A 23,129-nucleotide genomic window follows, 5' to 3' on the forward strand; every position below is an offset into this window, starting at 1 on the left:
AAAAATACAAAAAATTAGCCAGGCGTGGTGGCGGGCGCCTGTAATCCCAGCTACTTGGAAGATTGAAGCAGTAGAATCACTTGAACCTGGAAGGCAGAGGTTGCAGTGAGCCAAGATTGTGCCACTGCACTCCAGCCTGGGCAACAAGAGTGAAACTCCGTCTCAAAAAAAAAAAAAAAAAAAACCAAACAAAAAAAAAAACTTTTTTGTTTCCTCTGGTAGGGCCTAATCCTTTTCTGTCAGGGACTGTATTTTACACTTTTTGTGTCTTTTTGCGCCTGTACGTAGTAGATGAGGACCAAATATTTATGAAGATGTACTAGATTTGTCTGAGTTGGAAACACCTTTTGTAATTAAACGGAAATAGAAGGGAGTGGGCAAGTAGAAATGGGAATTTGGTGGCTATGAATTTCTGCCTCCACCCTGCCTTGCCTTGAAGTGCTTGCACATGTTAACTCTAGTGCTTTATAGAGGCAGGCCCATCCCTTAGTGCTGCAGAACAGAGACAACGTGCTCAAAGGGCAGAACTAAGGCCTGGAAAGAGCCCTTCCTGGTTAAAATGCCACTTTTCTAGGAAAACATTTCTGTGAGCATGGCACTGGATGCAAGCATTTTTAGGCCCTTTTCTTTGTTGGGTCTTGATCTCACTGCCTCTTTGGGCTGCTGTAAATGGCAGTATTTGCTGTCTGCCCTCCTCTCAGTGCAGCCCTGACACTATAAGGAACAGTGATGGGCAGAGCTGGGGAAAGATTGCACAGTACACTCTGTTTCTGACTTGGAACAAGGAAGCAGTCAGGCATTTTGTGTCCTTGTGGTTCTGGATCTGTGCTTTTGCACTGATTTTTAAAAAAAGGTTTTCATTTCTCCTACTACAGCAGAATTTGAGCAATAGATTTTGGGTAGGAAAGCCTAAGACTGTGTGTGTGTGTGTGTGTGTGTATGAAAGATGATAAAGACTTTCATGTGTGCTGCTGTGGTTTGCAGTTACGTTTATTTAGAAGACATAACAAATGAGCTTTGATGGGAACACATGTTCACTTCAGTGCTGGATCTCTGTCAGGGACTTTGTTTTGTTGAGTGCCTAGGAAATCTGCTGATCTCTTCTGTAAAATTTTATTTGTGGGTTTAGCTTATTTATTCCTGTCTCATTATATAAAAGGAGGGCAGGGTAGGGGAGCAGGTCTAGGACTGGACTCTTTTCAAGTCTAAAATTCGATGTTAATGAATAAGAGCACCTTATAAATACATAAAAATCTAGGTGTAGGCCAGGTGCCGTGGCTCATGCCCATAATTCCAGAACTTTTGGAGGTTGAAGCAGGCAAATTGCTTGGGCCCAGGAGTTTGAGACCAGCCTGGGCAACATAGTGAGACCCCATCTCTACAAAAAAATGTAAAAATTAAATGAGCATAGTGGCATGCACCTGTATTCTCGGCTACTTGGGAGGCAGAGGTGGGAGGATTGCTTGAGCCCAGGAGGTTAAGGCTGCAGTGAGCCCTGATTGTACCACTGCATTCCTGCCTGGATGACAGAGCAAGACCCTGTCTCTAAAAAGAAAAGAAAAGAAAAATTTGGGTGTATTATGATTGAATGAACAATTATTAAACAACTTACTCTGTAATAAAAAAAATCAGATGATGTCATATGTTGATAGAAATATGGAGAAATTAGAGACCTCATACACTGTTGGTGGGAATGTCAAGTGGGCCACTTGGGAAAACAGTCTTTATGTGGTTAAACATAGAGTTACCATATGACCCAGCAATCTCCCTCCTGGCTGTCTACCCAAGAGAAATGAAAACAAATGTTCACACAAAAACTTGTACATGAATGTTTATGGCAGCATTATTCATAATAGCCAAAAGGAGAAGCAACCCAAATGTCCATCAACTGACAGATAAAAGGTGTTGTATACATACAAGGGAACATTATTCTGCAATAAAAAGGAACAAAGTGTGATACATGTTACAACATGGATGAACCTTGAAAACATGTTAAGTGAAAGAAGTCAGATAAAAAAGTTCACATTTACATGATTCCATTTATGTGAAATATCCAGAATAGGCAATTCTATAGAAACAGAAAGTAGATTAGTGATTGCTTAGGGCTTGGAGGTGGTTGTAGGGGATAGGGAAAATGATAGCTTAAGGGTATGGGATTTCTTTTTGAGATGATTAAAACATTCTAAAATTGTGGTGATGGTTGCTCCTATCTCTGAATATTTTATACTTAAAATCATTGAATTGTACACCTTAATGGGTGAATCGTATGATGTGTGAATAATATGTCAATAAAGCTGTTAATTAAAAACGTACTGGCTGAACATGGTGTCTCATCCCCGTAATCCTAGCACTTTGGGAGGCTGAGGCAGTAGGATCACTTGAGCCCAGGGGTTCGAGACCAGCTCTGGAAACATAACAAGACCCCATCAATACAAAAAATAAAAAAATTAGCCAGGCGTGGTGGTGCGTGGCTGTAACCCCAGCTACTGGGGCGTCTAAGCTGGGAGGATCGCTTGAGTCTGGGAGTTTGAGGCTGCAGTGAGCTGTTGTTGGGCCACTGCACTCCAGGCTGGGTGACAGAGTGGGACCCTATCTTTTTTTTTTCTTGAGATGAAGTCTTGCTTTGTCGCCCAGGCTGGAGTGCAGAGGCACGATCTCGGCTCACTACAACCTCTGCTTCCCAGGTTCAAGTGATTTTCCCGCCTCAGCCTCCTGAGTAGCTGGGATTACAGGCAACTACCACCATGCCCAGCTAATTTTTGTATTTTTAGTAGAGACGAGGTTTCACAGTGTTGGCCAGGCTAGTCTCGACCTCCTGACCTCAAGCCATCCACCTGCGCTGGCCTCCCAAAGTGCTGGGATTACAGGCATGAGCCACCACACCTTGTTGAGACCCTGTCTTTTTTTTTTTTTTTTTTTTGAGACAGAATCTCACTCTTGTTGCCCAGGCTGGAGTGCAGTGGCGCGATCTCGGTTCACTGCAACCTCTGCCTCCAGGTTTCAAGCGATTCTCCTGCCTCAGCCTCCCAAGTAGCTGGGATTTACAGGCACGTGCCACCACGCTCTGCTAATTTTTGTATTTTTAGTACAGGTGGGGTTTCACCATGTTGGCCAGGATGGTCTCGATCTCCTGACTTTGATCCACCCGCCTTGGCCTCCCAAAGTGCTGGGATTACAGGCGTGAGCCACCACACCTAGCTGAGAGACTCTGTCTTAAAAAAAAAAAAGTCATTTCGCTGTTAAAGAAAATCCCCTGCACACCAGAAATGGCCAGCTGATCTCTGATCTTTGACCTTTATGCTTTATCATTGTTTTTTTGTTTGTTTGTTTGTTTGTTTGAGACAGAGTCTCGCTCTGTCGCCCAGGCTGGAGTGCAGTGGCGCGATCTCGGCTCACTGCAAGCTCCGCCTCCCGGGTTCATGCCATTCTCCTGCCTCCGCCTCCCAAGTAGCTGGGACAACAGGCACCTGCCACCACGCCTGGCTAATTTTTTTGTATTTTTAGTAGAGACGGGGTTTCACCATGTTAGCCAGGATGGTCTCGATCTGACCTCATGATTCGCCCACCTCGGCCTCCCAAAGTGCTGGGATTACAGGCGTGAGCCACCGTGCCCGGCCCTTTATCATTGTTTTTAAAGAAATTTCCAACTTTATTGAGGTATAATTTTTCTTTCTTTTTTTTTTTTTTTGAGATAGAGTCTCGCTCTGTCTCACAGGCTCAAGTGCAGTGGCGCAATGTCCACTCACTGCAGCCTCCACCTCCCAGGTTCAAGTGATTCTCCTGTCTCAGCCTCCTGAGTAGCTGGGAGTACAGGCATGTGCCACCACGCCCGGCTAATTTTTTGTATTTTTAGTAGAGATGGGGTTTCACCATGTTAGGATGGTTTCAATCTCTTGACCTCAGGCAATCCACCCACCTCGGCCTCCCAAAGTGTTGAGATTACAGGCGTGAACCGCTGCATCTGGCCCAACAGATGTCTATTTCACTTCATTGAAAAGATTTCTTTTTTTGGAGACAGAGTCTTGCTCTGTCACCCTGGCTGGGGTGCAGTGGTGCCATCTTGGCTCACTGCAACCTCCGCCTCCTGGGTTCAAGTGATTTTTGTGCCTCAGCCTCCAGAGTAGCAGGGATTACAGGCATGTGCCACCACAATGGACTGATTTTTGTATTTTTTTTAGTAGAGATGGGGTTTTGCCATGTTGACCAGGCTTGTCTCGAACTCCTGACCTCAAGTGATCCACCCACCTTGGCCTTCCCAAGTGCTGGGATTACAGGCATGAGCCACTGTGCCTGGGGCAGTGAAAAGATGTCAGTTAGTCGTAGAACGTACTCTTACTTCCTTTCCAGTCAACCCCAGCCTGCTTCCTTGGACACAGACAGGTGCCAGTCTTTCTATCACTGTAGATTAAATTTGCGTTTCTTAGAAGTTTCACATAAATGGAATCATTAATAATATACAGTCGATCCTCATTATTCACAGAGTTTGTATTTTCAAGTTTGCAAACCTGCTAAAATTTACTTGTAACCCCAAAATCAATACTTTTGGTGCTTTTGCTATCATTTATAGACATGCACAGAGTGACAAAAATTTTGAGTTGTGTGTTTCCAGCTGAGGTTAAACAAGGCAACATGCTGCTGCCTTCTTTTCAATTATCATACTGTAAATAAGTATCGTTTTCTTGGTCTATTTAGTACCATGGTTTTTTGCATTTATTTGCTTTTTTTTCTGAGACAGTCTTGCCCTGTTACTCAGGCTGGAGTGCAGTGGTGCTATCTCGGCTCACTGCAACCTCCACCTCCCGGGTTCAAGTAATTTTCCTGCCTCAGCCTCGTGACTGGTTGGGATTGCAGACATGCACCACCATGCCTGGCTAATTTTTGTATTTTTAGTAGAGATGAGGTTTCACCATGTTGTCCAGGCTGGTCTCGAGCTCCTGGCTTCAAGTGATCTGCCCATCTCGGCCTCCCAAAGTGCTGGGATTATACGCGTGAGCCACTGCACCTGTCCTGATTTGCTTTTTGTTGGTGATTTTTAATGTTTATTTTCATTTTTATTTATTTTACCAGAAAATAAACACCAACTTTATTAATGTAATAGCAACAGAAAGGGTTTCCAGTTTCTCAGAAGGAAAATAACATGACAATAGCGCAAGTGTTAAAAGAGTAAATGGCTACATTTCTTGTTCTGATAGCTTCCCACCACACACCAAAGGTTCTTCAAGGACAGCTGCCACCAGAGCTGCTGCAAGAACATGTTTTTCACTGGGTGTAGCTTCAAAGTCAACTCCTCAAGCAGAAGACTGAAATATTATTTCTTAGAAGATCTTGGTTGAGGGAGAACATATGAATATGGAGAACAGATCTTTGCTTCTCAAATTCAGAAAAACCATTAACTAATCTATCAATTTTTCTCCAATACAATGTGCCAGAGTGCTCTGTGAAGAATCCTTTTCCATCCCTACCACGTGTCTGGGTGAAGGGAGAGGAGGGGTGGCAAGCTGCCAGTACACTAGCAGGCACTCCTGGTGATGCTCTGGGCTCTGCTCCCTTTCTGCCGGGAGTAGTAGGCATCTTTTCTAGCCGCTGCAGCAGCTTAATGTTGTGGGGGAGGAAGGGGCCACCCACCAATCACCTCTTCTTGAAGCTGAATTTTTTGTGTTCATAGAAGAGGTCTGTCTTAAGAGCTCCCCAGATTGATAATCTTTGGGCAGCCATCTCTATCCTTCCTCCTGGATGGTGCACTCCTTACAGTAATAGGCACCAGAGACCCCAGGGCCTCCACAGATCACACAGCACCCCTGGTAAGATACGTAGTTACACTCATCACATATGCACACCAGAGTGCAGGGACACACAAAGGAGTCACAAATCACACACTTGCTATCACATTTTTCACACAATCTTCCGATGACAACACCAGCCGGCTTGCAGCAAAAGATCAAATTAGGATGATGTTTAGCCATAGTTCCCAATGAAGCCGGCCACCAGAAGCCTATTTTTTAATTTTTTTGAGACCGCTTACAGGTGTTAGCCACTGTGCCTGGCCTTGTTGGTGATTTTGATGCTTAAAATGGCCCCCAAATGTTGTATTGAAGTGCTGCCTGGTGTTTTTAAACACAAGAAGGCTTTGATTACCTTACAAGGAATGTGTAGGGAAGTTTTGTTTAGGCGTGAGTTGTAATGCTGTCGACTATAATTCAGTGTTAATGGATCAGTTATTTATTTTAAATAAGGTGTTTTTAAACAGAAACATACCTAAAAGGTTTTATATTGTATGTATGTCGATCTGGAAGGTTATATATTGATTGGTTAATGAAGATATGACTAGATCATCTTCTACTGGCTGAGAGTTTATTAAAAAAAAAAAAAAAAGAAAATATGACCAGAGGCCTACAGGAACTTAACCATTTATTTTGTCTAGGTGCAGTGACTCAGTATTCAATAACTCAGTGTACACAATGACTTTATAAAACATAATTACCATCAGTAATGAGAATTGACTGTATAGTTTCTTGTGTCAGAGCCCTAGCTAAGTGTTCTAGACTTTAATGTCTGGGAGCCACAGACAGTGCTTTTGTTGATAAGTATTCATCCCTTAAATTCCCTCTCCCATTAAAAGTCATTTCCATAGGTCACCTATTATGCATAGCTCAGTTTGTAATATTTCATTGTTTCACCATTAACTTCTTGGGCCGTACTGACTTTCAGTTCTCTGAGGGCAGGAATTATTTTTGTCTTGTTAGTAATAATATACTACATGGTCTTACTCTGTAGGTACTCAATGTGTATTTGATCATATAAGTACTTAAAATTTTTTTTTTTTTTTTTTTTTGAGAAGGAGTCTCGCTCTTTCACCCAGGCTGGACTGCAGTGGTGCTATCTCGTCTCACTGCAAGCTCCGCCTCCCGGGTTCACGCCATTCTCCTGCCTCAGCCTCTCGAGTAGCTGGGACTACAGGCACCCTCCACTGCGCCCTTACTTTTAGTAGAGACAGGGTTTCACCGTGTTAGCCAGGATGTTCTCGATCTCCTGACCTCGTGATCCGCCTGCCTTGGCCTCCCAAAGTGCTGGGATTACAGGCGTGAGCCACCGTGCCCGGCCTGCAAATTTAAATTTAATGATCCCTGACTAATTTGGAGACTTTATAGTTGCAATTCGGACAAAAAATTGGTTTGGTGGTGAGTATTCTGTGTGTGTGTGTGTGTGTGTGTGTGTGTGTGTGTGTGTGTGTTTTAGAGAGAGTCTTGCTATGTTACTCATGCTGGTCTCGAATTCCTGGGCTCAAGTGATCCTGCTGCCTCAGCCTCCCATGTGTACCACCATGCCTAGCTAGTGAATATTCTGAAACTTATTTATAAAGACTTATGCTCAACTTGAAGATGTCGTGTGGATCAGGGCCAAGCAGCATGCTAGGCAGGATATACATAGGCTATTTTGGTTTACTGTTTTTGATATTTTACCTGGAGACAGTGCAGCAAAAATTAAAGTGCGTTCATTAGCATAGAAAATATAATGAATATTAAAAAGCTTCTTCTCTATTTGGGAAGATGTATTATAAAATATGTGGCTATCTTTTTTATTTTTTATTTTTTTGAGACGGAGTCTTGCTCTGTCGCCCAGGCTGGAGTGGAGTGGCGCGATCTTGGCTCACTGGCTCACTACAAGCTCTGCCTCCTGGGTTCACGCCATTCTCCTGCCTCAGCCTCCTAGGTAGCTGGGACTACAGGCGTCCGCCACCATGCCCAGCTAATTTTTTGTATTTTTTAGTAGAGATGGGGTTTCACCGTGTTAGCCAGGATGGTCTCGATCTCCTTACCTTGTGATCCGCCCACCTCAGCCTCCCAGAGTGCTGGGGTTACAGGCGTGAGCCACCGCGCCTGGCCAATATGTGGCTATCTTACGTATTTTGCAGGTGTCTCTAAAGTAAGTGCTGACCTTGGTGCCAGGGAGCCCATATTAAGTTTGAGTAATTTCATGAAGCAGAGTGTACCAGGCAGGACCACTTGGACCCTTAAGCATATTAACTTGACTGTTTACACTATTACTTTTCATTGGTAGAATTGGGACTGTATAAAGAATTATTAATTGGCCACATGCAATGGCTCATGCCTGTAATTCCAGCACTTTGAGAGGCTGAGGCAGGAGGATCAGTTAAACTTAGAAGTTCAAAACCAGCCTGGACAACCCAGCAAGGCCCGCTTATCTACCAAAAAATACACAATTAGCTGGGCATGGTGGGACATGCCTAAAATTCCAGCAACTGGGGAGGCTGAGGTAGGAGGATCACTTGAGCGTAGGAGTTGGAGGCTGCAGTGAGTAGTGATCATACTACTGCACTCCTGCCTGGGTGAGAGTGAGACTCTATCTTTTAAAAAAAAAAAAAAAAAAAAAAGCTCAAGAGTTCAAGACCAGCCTGGGCAACATAGTGAGACCCTGTCTCTATGTAAAAAAAAAAAAAAAAAATAGAATTATTAACTGTAACAGAGACTGGAGTAATGAGAAATAGGCTAGTCAGAAGTAGAGAGAGGCTGGGTGCGGTGGCTCATGCCTGTAATCCCAGCACTTTGGGAGGTTGAGATGGAAGGATCGCTTGAGTCCAGGAGTTTGAGACCAGCCTGGGCAACATGGTGAAACCTTGTCTCTACAAAAAATAAAAAAAATTAGCTGGGTGTGGCAGCATGTGCCTATAGTCCCAGCTACTAGGGAGGCTGAGATGGGAGGATTGCTTGAGACCAGGAGATGGAGGCTGCAGTGAATCATGATCGTGCCACTGCACTTTAGCCTGGGTAACAGAGTAAGACCCTGTCTCAAAAAAGAGAATGCTCTAGAATATAAGAAGACAATATATATATATATATATATAGTCTTCTGTATATACATATTTTATATATTATAGTCTTCCTTCCTATATATTATATATATAAAATACATTAAGTTAAAAAGGAAGACTATATAACATATATAACACATATTACATATATATTACACATACATTACACATATTACACATATATATTATATTACACATATATTACATATATATTACAAGCACATACATATATATATATATATATAATTTTTTTTTTTTTTTTTTAAGGGAGAGAGTCTTGTTTTGTCACCCAGGCTGGAGTGCAGTGGTGCAATTATAGCTCACTGCCACCTCGAACCCACCTTGGGCTCAAGGGATCTTCCCACCTCAGCTTCCCAAGTAGCTGGGACTACAGGTGTGCACTGCTGCACCCAGCTAGTGAAAAAATTTTTCTGTAGAGGTCTTGGCATGTTGCCCAGGTTGGTCTCAAACTCTTGGGCTCAAGCGATCCTCCCTCTTTGGCCTCGCAAAGTGTTGGGATTACAGGTGTGAGCCACCGCGCCTGGCCACTCTTGAGTAAGGTTTCTTTCACACAGTGTAATGTTTTAATTTATACATGCTGTTGTCTGTATCAGTAGTTTATTTTTATTGCTATATAGTATTTCATTGCATTAACACTACAGTTTGTTTATTCTCCTGTTGATATTTATGCTGTTTCCAGCGTTTGCCTTATGAGTAAAGCTTTTATGAACTTTTTTGCACAGGTTTTTTGTGTGGACATACACATTCATTTCTCTTGAAGAGAATAGAATTGCTGGGTCATAGGATAGATGTATGTTTAGCTTTATAGTAAACTGTAACACCTTTTCCAAAATGGTTGTACCATTTTTACACTCTCACCAGTAATGTATGAGAGTTGTGGTTGTTCCACATTTAGCAACATTTAGTGTGTTTTTAATTTTAGCCATTTGGGTGAAAGTATAGTGGTAACTCATTGTGGTTTTAATTTTCATTTACCTGAATGCTAATGATACTGAGCACCTTTTCCTGTACTTAATGGTCTTTGCGTATCTTCATTTGTGAAGTATTTATTCAAATCTTTTGCGCATTTTTTTAAAAAGTTGTCTTTTTTATTTTTTAAAGAAATGTATCTTTTAGAGGTAGGGCCTCCCTATGTTGCCCAAGCTGGACTTGAACTTCTGGGCTCAAGGGATCCTTCTGCCTCATCCTCTCAAGTAGCTGGGACTATAGGTGTTCACCACTGTGCCTGGCAGGGTTTTTTGTTGTTGTTGTTGTCACTGAGTTTTAGGAAGTTTTTTTGTGTTCTGGATACTATATTTTTTGTTTTTTGTTTTGTTTTTTTTTAGAGACAGGGTCTTGCTGTGTCACCCAGGCTGGAGTGTGGTAGCGTGATCATAACTTAGTGTACCCTCTAACTCCTGGGCTTAAACGACCCTCCTGCCTCAGCCTCCCTAGTAGCTAGGACTGCATGTGCATACCACCATGCCCAGCTTATTTTCTTTTTAAAAATTTTTTGTAGCAATGGAGGTCTCAGCATATTTGCCCAGGCTAATCCTGAACTCCTGACCTCAAGCAGTCCTCTTGCCTGGGCCTCACAAGATGCTAGGAATACAGGCGTGAGCCACCATGCCTGGCTTATTTTCTTAATGGTATATTTTAAAGATCAGGCCTGGGCGCGGTGGCTCGCGCCTGTAATCCCATCACTTTGGGAGGCTGAGGTGGGAGGATCACTTGAGGTCAGTAGTTCGTGACCAGCCTGGCTAACGTGGTGAAACCCGTCTCTACTAAAAATACAAAAATTAGCCAGGCGTGGGCCGGGCGCGGTGGCTCACGCCTGTAATCCCAGCACTTTGGGAGGCTGAGGCAGGAAGATCACGAGGTCAGGAGATCAAGACCATGCTGGCTAACATGGTGAAACTCTGTCTCTACTAAAAAAAAAAAAAAAAAAAAAAAAAAAAAATTAGCCAGGCGTGGTGGCAGGTGCCTGTAGTCCCAGCTACTTGGGAGGCTGAGGCAGGAGAATGGTGTGAACCCGGGAAGTGGAGCTTGCAGTGAGCCGAGATTGCGCCACTGCACTGCAGCCTGGGCACTGGGCGACAGAGCGAGACTTGGTCTCAAAAAAAAAAAAAAAAAAAAAAGCCCAGTGTGGTGGCAGGCGCCTGTAGTCTCAGCTACTTGGGAAGCTGAGGCAGGAGAATCTCTTGAACCCGGGAGGCAGAGATTGCAGTGAGCCAAGATCATGCCACTGCACTCCAGGCTGGGCGACAGAGCGAGACTCCATCTCATAAATAAATAAATAATCAGAGGTTTTCAATTTTGATGAAGTCCGATTTATCAATAATTTCTGTTATGGTTATTGCTTTCTGTGTCCTGTCTGAGTGTCTGAGGATACCTTGCCTACCTCTTAAGTGTTGGATATTTCTAGCAAGGCTTGAAGTCAGGTAGTGTAAATCATATAACTTTATTTTTTTTGAGACAGGGTCTGGTTCTGTCACCCAGGCTGGAGTGCAGTGGCATGATCTCCGCTCACTACAGCCTCCACTTCCTGGGCTCAAGCCATTCTCCCACTTCAGCCTCCCGAGTAGCTAAGACTACAGGTGAGCTCTGGCCACCTTGGCCTCCCAAAGTGCTGGGATTGTAGGTGTGAGCCACCATGCCCAGCCTAACTTTATTTTTTGTGTTTTCACCTAGAAGCTTTCTTGTTTTAGCTTTTACATTTTGGTCTCTGAGTCATCGTAAGTTAATTTTTGTTATTATGTGAGATTGGGGCTGGTGTTTATTTTTCCCCCACATAGATAACTGATTGTTCCATTACTATCAACATTTGTTGAAAAGACTTGTGTATTATCTATTGCTCTGTAACAAATTATTCCAAAACTTAGCAGTTTAAAACAGCAAACAGTTATTACCTCAGTTTCTAAGGGCTGGGAATTGAGAAGTGGCCCAGGCTAGAGTGCAGTGGTGATCATGGCTTACTGCAGCCCTGGCCTCCTGGGCTTGAGTGATCCTCCCAACTCAGCCTCCCAAGCTGGAACTACAGGCATGCATCACCATGCGGGGCTAATTTTTTCTATGTTTTTGTAGAGATGGGGTCTCACTTTGTTGCCCAGGCTGGTTTTGAACTCCTGAGCTCAAGTGATCTTTCCCTGTTGGCCTCCCAAAGTGTTGGGATTATAGGCCTGAGCCACCATGCTTGGCTTAGAGGATCTGTTTTCAAGATGACTTATTCATAAAGCTCTTTGCAGGAGGCCTCAGTTCCATGTCATTTATCTCTACCCAGGGCTTTTTTTTTTTTTAAATTTTTCCCTACTTTCAAGCTAACAAGTTATACACAGGGCTCTTTGAGTTTCCTCATGGCATGCAGTTATCTCCTCCAGAAATGGTCTAAGACAAAGTAAGGAAGAAACCATGATGCCTCTTATGACCTAGTCATACACTATCACTTCTGCCATATTCTTTTCTTTAGAATGAGTCACTAAGTCTAGCCTATACTCAAGGAGAGAGGAGGATTTCACTTTTTAGAGGGAAGAATGTAAAAAAATTTGACATAGTTTAAAACTACCAAAATTTTCTCTCCCCATTGGTTTGCTTTGGTACTTTTGTCGAAAAACAATTGACTGTTATATCCTGATTTGTTGCTGGCAAAAAACCCAAAAACCATTGACTCTGTAGATATGGGCCTGTTTCTGAAATCTGTGTTCTGTTCCATTGATATATTTGTTTATCCATATGCCAGTACCCCACTACTGTAGCTTTATAGCAAGTCTTGACATCAGGCAGTGTAAATAATCCAACTTTGTTTATCAAGATTTATTTAAATATTATAATTTCTTTTTATTACCATATAAATTTTAGAATTAGCTTGTCAGTTTCTGTAAAAAAGTCTCCTGGCATTATGGTTGCGATTCCATTGAATTTATAGATTCATTTGGGGAGAATTGACATCTTACCTATATTGAGTCTTCTAATCCACGTGCTGTGTGAGGCATATTTCTTGATTTATGCCTTCTTTACTATCTTGCTACATTATTTGATTTTTTAATGTAGAATTCTTTCACGTTTTGTTAAATTTGACCCAAGACATTTGATTTTTTTGATGCTATTGTAAATGAAATTTTTAAATTGTAGTAAATATACATGAGAAAATATAGAATTTTAACTATTTTGAAGGGTATGATGCAGTGGCATAAAATATATTCACAATGCTGTTTTGAGAACTTCTTTCATCATCCCAAATAGGAACTCTACCCATTATATAGTAACACCCCATTCTCACCTCCCCCAGCCCCTTGTACGTTCTTAATAATCTTCTTTTTGTCTCAATGAATTCACGTATTTTATTTTTGAGACTCAGTCTCACTCTGTCACCGAGGCTGGAGTGCAGTGGCCCGGTCTTGGCTCACTGCAGCCTCCACCTCCCGGGTTTAAGTGATTCTCCTGCCTCAGCCTCCCAAGTAGCTGGGATTACAGGTGCCTGCCACCATGCCCGGCTAATTTTTGTATTTTTAGTAAAGATGAGGTTTCACCATGTTGGCCAGGTTGATCTCGAACTTCTGACCTCAAGTGATCTGCCTGCCTCAGCCTCCCAAAGTGCTGGAATTACAGGCTTAAGCAAGCATCCCCAGCCCTGTTTTATTTTATGTAAGTGGAATTATAATTATACAATTTTTTACCTTTTGTGCCTGGCTTATTTCACTTAGCAAAATGTTTTCAAGATTCATCCATGTTGTGACATGCATCAGAATTTCATTCCTTTTTAAGGCTGAATAATATTTCACTGTATGTATATACCACATATCTTTATTCATTTATCTGTTGATGGACATGGGTCATAGACACCATTTGGTTATTGTGAATAATGCTGTGAACATTGGTGTATAAATAATCTGTTTTGGATTCCTCCTTTCAGTTCTTTTGGGTATAGACCTAAAAGTGGAATTGTTGAATCATATGGTAATTCTATGTTTAACTTTTTGAGGAATTGCCATACTGTCTTCTTTACATTCTCACCAGCAGTGCACAAGTGTTACAATTTCCTCATATCCTTGCCAACACTTATTTTCTATTTTTTTTTGTGTTTTTTTTTTTATAACTTGGGTGTGAAGTAGTTTCTCATTGTGGCTTTGATTTGCATTTCCCTAATGACTAATGAAGTTGAGCATCTTTTTGCATATTTTTTGGCCATTTGTAAATCTTCAGAGAAATGTCTAAGGCCTTTGCCCATTTATTAATTGGGTTATTTTTATTGTTGTTGAGTTATACAGTATCATATATGTTCCATATATTAATCCTTTATCAGATGTATGATCTGCAAATATTTTCTGCCATTCTGTGGGTGGTGTTTTCACTCTTTTTAAATTAATCGGTTTTTTAGAATAGAGATGGGATCTCACTATATTGCTCAGGGTGGTCTCAACCTCTTGGGCTTAAGTGATCCACCTGCATCAGCCTCCCAAAGTGTTGAGATTACAGGTATGAGCCACTGTACCCAGACTACTTTTATTTTTTTACGTTGTTATTACTATTATTATTATTTTTTTTTGAGATGGAGTCTCACTCTGTCACCCAGCCTGGAGTGCAGTGGCGTGATCTCTGCTCACTGCAATTTCCGCCTCCCGGTTCAAGCGATTCTCCTGTTTTAGCCCCCCCGAGTACCTGGGATTACAGGCACATGCCACCAAAACTGGCTGCTTTTTTGTATTTTTAGTAGAGATGGGGTTTCACCATGTTAGCCAGGCTTGTGTTGAACCCCTGACCTCAGGTGATCTGCCCACCTCGGCCTCCCAAAGTGTTGGGATTGCAGGCGTGAGCCACCGTGCTTGGCCAATTATTGTTATTTTTTAAGAGAGAGGGTCTCATCCTGTCACCCAGGCTGGAATGAGTGGTATGAATGTAGCTTACTGCAGCCTCAAACTCCTGGGCTCAAGTGACTGCCTGCCTGCCTCAGCCTTCCAAGTAGCCGAGACTACTGATATGAGCCAGTGCAACTCAGCTGATTTTTTAAAAATAAAAAACATTTTTTTTGTGGAGATGGGATCTTGTTATGTTGCCCAGGCTGGTCTCAAACTGAGCTTAAGCAATCCTCCTGCTATGGCTTCCCAAAACTGTAGGATTTCAGGCCCTTGGATTTCTTTCTTTCTTTCTTTCTGTCTGTCTGTCTGTCTGTCTTTCTTTCTTTTTTTTGAGACAGAGTCTTGCTCTTGTCACCCAGGCTGGAGTGCAATGGCACGCTCACTGTAACCTCTGCCTCCAGGGTTCAAGTGATCTCCTGCCTTAGCCTCCCTAGGAGCTGGGATTACAGGTTCCCACCACCATGGCCAGCTAATTTTTGTATTTTTTAGTAGAGATGGGGTTTTCCCATGTTGGCCAGGCTGGTCTTGAAATCCTGACCTAGTGATCTGCCCGCCTCAGCCTCCCAAAGTGCTGGGATTACAGGTGTGAGCCACTGTGCCTGGCCGATTTCTTTCTTTCTTTTTTTTTTTTTTTTTTTTAAGATGGGGTCTCGTTCTGTCACCCAGGCTGGAGTGCAATGGCACGATCTTGGCTCACTGCAACCTCTGCCTCCCGGGTTCAAGCGATTCTCCTGCCTCAGCCTCCTGAGTAGCTGGGATTACAGGTGCACACCACCGCACCCAACTGATGTTTATTTTTTTAGTAGAGACAGAGTTTCACCAGGTTGGCCAGGCTGGTCTCAAACTCCTGACCTCAAATGATCCACCTGCCTTGGCCTCCCAACATGCTGGGATTACGGTTGTGAGCCACAGCGCCTGGCCTTTCTTTTTTTTTTACACAGAGTTTTGCTCTTGTCACCCAGGCTGGAGTGCAGTGGCATGATCTCGGCTCACTGCAGACTTGATCTCTTGGGCTGAAGTGATCCTCCCACCTCAGCCAGACTCCCAAGATGCTGGGACTACAGGCATCTGCCACCACACCCAGCTAATTTTTGTGTTTTTGTGTGTGTGTGTGTTTTTTTTTTTTTTTGAGACGGAGTCTTGCTCTGAAGCCCAGGCTGGAGTGCAGTGGCGCAATCTCGGCTCACGGCAAGCTCCGCCTCCCAGATTGACACCATTCTCCTGCCTCAGCCTCCCGAGTAGCTGGGACTACAGAAGCCCGCCACCACGCCTGGCTAATTCTTTGTATTTTTAGTAGAGACAGGGTTTCACTGTGTTAACCAGGATGGTCTCGATCTCCTGACCTCGTGATCCGCCCGCCTCGGCCTCCCAAAGTGTTGGGATTACAGGTGTGAGCCACCATGCCTGGCTTTGTGTTTTTTTTTTAGATAAGGGGTTTCGCTGTGTTGCCCAGTGTGGTCTTGAACTCCTGGTCTCAAGTGACCCAACTGCCCCAGCCTCCCAAAGTGCTGATTTTTTTTTTTTTTTTTTTTTTTTTTTTTTTTTTTTTTTTTTTTTTTTTTTTTTGTCTTCATGATTCCCAACTGCCCCAGCCTGCCCAAATGTGAGACTTACAGGTTGACCACGTGCCGCCTGTATGTAGATTTTTACATAGTTTATGTATCAGTTGACTATTAAGTGGTATATGAAAAAGAGATAAATGATAAACCAAAGGTACAGTGACAGTGGCCCTTTTTTTTTTTTTTTTTTTTTAAGACGAGTCTCACTCTGTTGCCAGGCTGGAGTGCAGTGGAGATCTTGGCCCCCTGCAACCTCTGATTCCCATGTTCAAGTGATTCTCCTGCCTCAGCCTCCCAAGTAGCTGGGATTACAGGCACGTGCCACCACGCCCAGCTAATTTTTTGTTTGTTTGTTTTTTTAAGTAGAGACAGGGTTTCACCATGTTGGCCAGGATGGTCTCCATCTCCTGACCTCATGATCTGCCTGCCGTGGCCTCCCAAAATGCTGGGATTACAGGCATGAGCCACCACACCCTGCCTAAAGTGGCTTTTATGTTTACTTATGTAGTTACCCTTATCAGTGTTCTATATTTTTTCTTTTTCTTTTTAGCTACTGTCTAGTGTCCTTTCATTTTAGCCTGAAGGACTCCCTTTAGCATTTCTTGTAGATCTGGTCTAGTAGTTAGCAACTCCCTTAGTCTTTGTTTATCTGGAAATGTCTTAATTTCTCTTTCATTCTTGGATAGTATTTTCAGATGTAGAATTCTTGGTTGACAGTATTTTCCTTTAGGGCTTATGTATGTTATCCTAGTGCCTTTTGGAGGTTTCTGAGGAGAAATCTGCGGTCAATCTCATTTAGGATCTTTTGTACTTGAGGCATCAGTTTTCTCTTCCTGCTTTAAATATTCATTCTTGTCTTTTGGTTTCAATAGCTTCATAACACATTTTTGTTTTATAATGTGTCTCGTATGGGTCTCTGAGTTTATCCTATTTGGGTTCATTGAGATTTTTTTTTTTTTTTTTCAAGACAGAGTTTCACCCAGGCTATAGTGCAATAGTGCAATCTCGGCTCACTGCAACCTCCACCTCCCAGGCTCAAGTGATTCTCATGCCTCAGCTTTCCTAGTGGCTGGGATTACAGGTGCGCACTACCACGCCAGGCTAATTTTTGTATTTGTAGTAGACATGGGGTTGTGCTATGTTGGCCAGCCTGGTCTTGAACTCCCGACCTCAAGTGATCTGCTTGCCTTGGCTTCCCAAAGTGCTGGGATTACAGGCGTGAGCCACCACGCCTGGACTTCACTGGGATTCTTGAATGTATGTAGTTGACTCTTGTACAGTGTGGGGGTTGGGGTGTCAAGGTGTCAACTCCCCACACAGTCAAAAATCTGCATATAAATTTTGACTCCCTCAGAGCTTAATTACTAGTAGCCTACTGTTGACTGGAAGCCTAACTGATAACATACACAATCAGTATATAATTTGTTTGTTGTATATATTTTTAAATTTTTCTCCTTTTAAAGACAGGGTCTTGCTTCGTTGCCCAGGCTGGAGTGCAGTGGTACAATCATAACTCACTGCAGCATTGAACTCCTGAAATTAAGCAATCCTCCCACCTCAGCCTCCTGAGTAGCTGAGACTATAGGTGTGCGTCACCACGCCTGGCTATTTTTTTTTCTTTTGTAGAAATGGGGTCTCACTATGTTGCCTGGGCTGGTCTCAAATTCCTGGGCTTAAGTGATCCTCTCACGTTCACCTCCCAAAGTGTTGCGATTACAGGTGTGAGCCACTGCACCCAGTTTTCATAAATACCCTTTATTAAATAAGGAAGTTTCCTTCTATCTTTAGTTTGTTGAGAGGTTTTTGAGATAGAGTCTCGCTCTGTCACCCAGGCTGGAGTGTGGTGGTGCGATCTCAGCTCACTGCAAGCTCCGCCTCCCGGGTTCATGCCATTCTCCTGCCTCAGCCTCTCCGAGTAGCTGGGACTACAGGCGCCCGCCACCACTCCCGGCTAATTTTTTTTTTTTTTTTTTTTGTATTTTTAGTAGAGACGGGGTTTCACCGTGGTCTTGATCTCCTGACCTCGTGATCTGCCCGCCTCGGCCTCCCAAAGGAGGCCACCGCACCCGGCCTGCGGTTTTTTTTTTTTTTTTTTGGAGACAGTCTTGTTCCGTTGCCCACATTGGAGTGCAGTGGCGGAATCTTGACTCACTGCAACCTTTGCCTCCCGGGTTCCAGCAATTTTCCTGCCTCAGCCTCCCGAGTAGCTGGGATTACAGGTGCCCACCACCACACGCAGCTAATTTATTTATTTATTTTTTTTTTAGTAGAGACGGAGTTTCACCATGTTGGCCAGGCTGGTTTCGAACTCCTGACCCCAAGTGATCCTCCTGCCTCAGCCTCCCAAAGTGTTAGGATTACAGGCGTGAGCCACCACACCCGGCCTGTTGAGAGTTTTTAATTATGAATGGGTATGAATTTTGTTGGTTTTTTTTCCTGTATTTATTGAGATGATTATATCTTAAGACTTTTCTCCTTATTTCTGTTAATATGATGAGTAGTAATACTGATTGATTATTTAGATGTTTAATCAACCTTGCGTTTCCCACTTTGTCATGAGGGATTCTTTCTATATATCATTGGAATTGTTTTGCTAAAAATTTTTGAAGATTTTCGTATCTGTATTCATGAAGGACATTGTTCTGTAATCTTTTTTCTTATTTATTTTGGTAAGGTTCTTTTTTAGGTTTTGTTATTAGAAATAATTGACCCTTGGCTGGGCGTGGTGGCTCACACCTGTAATCCCAGCACTTTGGGAGGCCGAGGCAGGTGGATCACGAGGTCAGGAGATCGAGACCATTCTGGCTAACACGGCGAAACCCTGTCTCTACTAAAAATACAAAAAAAAATTAGCCAGGCGTGTGGCGGGCGCCTGTAGTCCCAGTTACTGGGGAGGCTGAGGCAGGAGAATGGCGCGAACCCAGGAGGCGGAGCTTGCAGTGAGCTGAGATTGCACCACTACACTCCAGCCTAGGTGACAGAGCGAGACTCCGTCTCAAAAAAAAGAAAAAAAAGAAAAAAGAAATAATTAATTGACCTTGGCCAGGCGTGGTGGCTCACGCCTATAATCCCAGCACTTTGGGAGGCTGAGGCAGGTGGATCATTTGAGGTCAGGAGTTCGAGACCAGCCGGCCAACATGGTGAAACCCCGTCTCTACTAAAAATACACAAATTAGCTGGGCGTGGTTGCCGCTCCTGTAATCCCAGCTACTCGGGAGGCTGAGGCAGGAGAATCGCTTGAACCTGGGAGACAGAGGTTGCCGTGAGCTGAGATTGCGCCATGCACTCCAGCCTGGGTCACAGAGTAAGATTATGTCTTAAAAAAAAAGCAATAATTGACCTCGTAAAACAAGTTGGGAACTACTCTCTTTCTGTTTTCTGAAAAAAATTTATGTAAGATTGATATTTCTTTCTTAAAAGTTTGATAGAATTCACTAGTGAAACCTAGTCTGGAGTTTTCTTCGTGGAAAGATTTTTGATAGCAAACTCAGTTTTCTTAATAGATACAGGAGTATTCTGATGATGATGATTATTATTACTATTATTTTGAGACAGAGTCTCGTTCTGTCGCGCAGGTTTGAGTGCAGTGGTGCCATCTTGGCCCACTATAACCTCCGCCTCCCGGGTTCAAGTGATTCTTCGGCCTCAACTTCCCAAGTAGGGCAAGTAGCTGTGATTATAGGCGCCTGCCACCTTGCTGGCTAATTTTTGTATTTTTAGTAGAGACGGGGTTTCACCATGTTGGCCAGGTTGGTCTCAGTCTCCTGACCTCATGGTCTGCCTGCCTCAGCCTCCCAAAGTGCTGGGATTACAGGTGTGAGCCACCACACCCGGCCTGTTCTTTCTTAAAGATGCTTGTGGCTCTTGCCTGTAATCCCAGCACTTTGGGAGGCTGAGGCGGGTGAATCACTTGAGTACAGGAGTTTGAGACCAGTCTGGGCCACATGATGAAATCCTGTCTCTACAAAAAATAGAAAAATTAGCTGGGCATGGTGGTACATGCCTGTAGTTTTAGTTACTCTCAGGGCTGAGCTGGGAGGATTGTTTGAGCCCAGGAAGCAGATGTTACAGTGAGCCAAGATCGTGCCAGGCTACTCCAGTGTGGGCAACATTGAAACCCCATCTCACCAAAAAAATAGAGAGAGACAGGGTTTCACTCTGTCGCCCAGGCTGGAGTGCAGTGGTGCAATCATGGCTTACTGTAACCTCAAACTCCTGGTCTTAAGTAATCTCGGTGTCTCAGCCACCAAACTGGGGCTGCATGTGCCACCATGCCTGCCTGATTTTCATTTTTTCTGTAGAGACAGGGTCTTTTTCTGTTGACCATGCTGCTCTCGAACTCCTGGCCTCAAGTCATCCTCCTGCCTTGGTCTCCTGAAATGTTGGGTTTACACGTGCAAGCCACCATACCTGGCCTTTTTTCTAACTTGTTAATGAGAACCTTAGGTCATTAATTTTTTTTTTTTTGAGACGGAGTCTCGCGCTGTCACCCAGGCTGGAGTGCAGTGGCACGATCTCGCCTCACTGCAAGCTCTGCCTCCCGAGTTCACGCCATTCTTCTGTCTCAGCCTCTCGAGTAGCTGGGACTACAGGCGCCCGCCATTGTGCCCGGCTAATTTTTTGTATTTTTAGTAGAGACGGGGTTTCACCATGGTCTCGATCTCCTGACCTCGTGATCCGCCCGCCGGGGCCTCCCAAAGTGCTGGGATTATAGGAGTGAGCCACCACACCCGGCCAGGTCATTAATTTTATAGGTTTTTTTCTTTTGGAGATGGAGTTTCACTCTGTCGCCAGGCTGGAGTGCAGTGGCACAATCTCCGATCACTGCACCCTCCACCTCCTGGGTTCAAGTGATTCTCCTGCCTCAGCCTCCTGAGTAGCTGGGACTACAGGCGCCCACCACTGTGCCCAGCTAATTTTTTGTATTTTTAGTAGAGACGGGGTTTCACCATGTTGGCCAGGATGGTCTCGATCTCTTGACCCCATGATCCATTTGCCTCGGCCTCCCAAAGTGCTGGGATTACAGGTGTGAGCCACCACGTCCGGCCAGTTTTACAGGTTTTTTGGAATACTTTTTAGACTTTAAAACGTTAGTATTGCTTTAGCTGCATCAGTATAGCATATATTTGAAAAGTGTTTTTTCATATATTACCTTACTCTGAGAAGTAGATAAGTAATCTCAAATCTGTTGACAGGGAAAAGTAGGTGAATTGGCATATTGAAGGGTATATAATTTGTTAATTGTGGCACTGATTTTTTCACATGGTTTCTGACTCCCAGAATCCTGAGAGCTCTGCATGTTCAGGCTGTTTAATTCCTGATGTCACATGAGAGTCAGGAAAGGAAGTTGAGGGAGTGGAGAAATTTGGAGAAGTTTGGAAACTGCTCTTAAGGAATGATTTATCTTTGGAACCACCTCTCCGCTTTTTGCTTTTCACTTTTTTTTTTTTTTTTTTTTTTGAGACGAAGTCTCACTCTGTTGCCCAGGCTGGAGTGCAGTGGCACTATCTCAGCTCACTGCAACCTCTGCCTCCCGGGTTCAAGTGATTCTCCTGCCTCAGCCTCACGAGTAGCTGGGATTACAGGCGCCTGCCACCATGCCCGACTAATTTTTGTATTTTTAATAAAGACGGGGTTTCACCGTGTTGGCCAGACTGGTCTTGAACCCCTGACCTCAAGTGTTCTGCCCGCCTCGGCCTCCCAAAGTGTTGGGATTACAGGCGTGAGCCACTGCGTCCAGCCTCCATCTGTCTGCTTTTCTAAGTTGGGAAGTTGTTGATGGGTTTGTGTAGGTGAAGGTTAGTCCCCATCTCTCTGGAACTATGGGTTGTCTATGAGGTGGACAGAAGTGCTTTTCTAATATTTAAAATACTTAACAGTAATAATTAGGCTGGGCATGGTGGCTCAGGCCTATAATTGCAGCACTTTGGGAGGCCAAGGCAGGAGGATCGCTTGAAGCTGGGAGATGGAGACCAGCGTGGGCAATAAAGTGAGACCTCATCTCTACAAAAAAATAAAGGGAAAATAGCTGGGGGTGGTAGCACATGCCTGTAGTCCCAACCACTCAGGAGGCTGAGGTGGGAAGGATCGCCTGAGCCCAAGAATTCAAGTTGTGATCGTGCCACTGCATTCCATCCTGGGTGACAGAGTGAGACCCTGTCTCAAAAGAAGGAAAGAAAAAACAATAATTCTGGTATTTTACTAGAGGATTGGAAGACAGCTGGAATCTAATCTGCTTGAAGCAATCAAACCTGATGGCATTTTGTGAGGCGTTATGCTGGTTGTTCACCTCTTCTGTTATAGGTTTTCTTCACGTATTGACTTCATATAGTCTACTAATTTCCATGTTGCTGATCTGCTTCTGGGTAACCTTTAATAAAAAAATTTTTTTTTTGGCCACCTAGTCTAAGACTCTAATAAAATCTTTATCTACATGATGGACGTTCAAATAGATGGTCATTATGTTGCCTCCAGGATGTGTGGTGTCTGAAAGAGGCAGTTTCTGTAGAGTTTCTGCCCTGAAATCTCCCTACACTGTTTTCTAAATATCTAACTATATAAGAAATATGCTGTGTGGCCCTTGAGATGGAGGTCCAATAGGAACACAGGATGCCAGGAACTTGGTCCTTGGAGGAGAGAACCGGAGCTGGTCCCTGGCCATATGTGGGAGTAACAGCACATTATCTCAAAAGAATAAAACTCATTGGAGCTGTATTTTGTGGTGGACGTTTTGCCTTAGTCTCTAACTGCAGCTGAATACATCTCAGTGTCTGTGTCTGAAGAATTTGATCTTTGACTATATTTTCAGATAATCTTCAGAGTAGTATAAGCATCAAGGCATTTAAATGATTTCACCCCCAAAAGGAAGAGTCCTCCAGATTTTAGCCA

At 43.6% G+C, this 23,129-nt stretch overlaps 1 protein-coding gene and 1 pseudogene across 3 annotated transcripts in view; one reads left to right on the forward strand and one right to left on the reverse strand.

Moving 5' to 3' along the window:
- The window catches only part of IP6K1 (inositol hexakisphosphate kinase 1), a 68,181-nt gene that overhangs the window by 4,899 nt on the left and 40,153 nt on the right, over nt 1–23,129 (forward strand). The window contains exon 1 of one of the 2 annotated variants that reach the window (XM_030811767.1): nt 11,408–11,427. The exons of the other annotated variant lie outside the window; for it this stretch is intronic. The gene's annotated coding sequence lies outside the window, so the exon portion shown is untranslated. Of the gene's footprint in view, nt 1–11,407; nt 11,428–23,129 lie in introns of those variants that run through there. 2 annotated transcript variants of the gene reach the window in all.
- On the reverse strand, nt 5,059–6,793 carry LOC101178861 (annotated as a pseudogene). Its single transcript, XR_178187.3, has one exon. The product of XR_178187.3 is annotated as a PHD finger-like domain-containing protein 5A pseudogene (transcript).

Source organism: Nomascus leucogenys, chromosome 4 (genome assembly GCF_006542625.1).
Source record: "Nomascus leucogenys isolate Asia chromosome 4, Asia_NLE_v1, whole genome shotgun sequence".
Lineage (NCBI taxonomy): Eukaryota > Metazoa > Chordata > Mammalia > Primates > Hylobatidae > Nomascus > Nomascus leucogenys.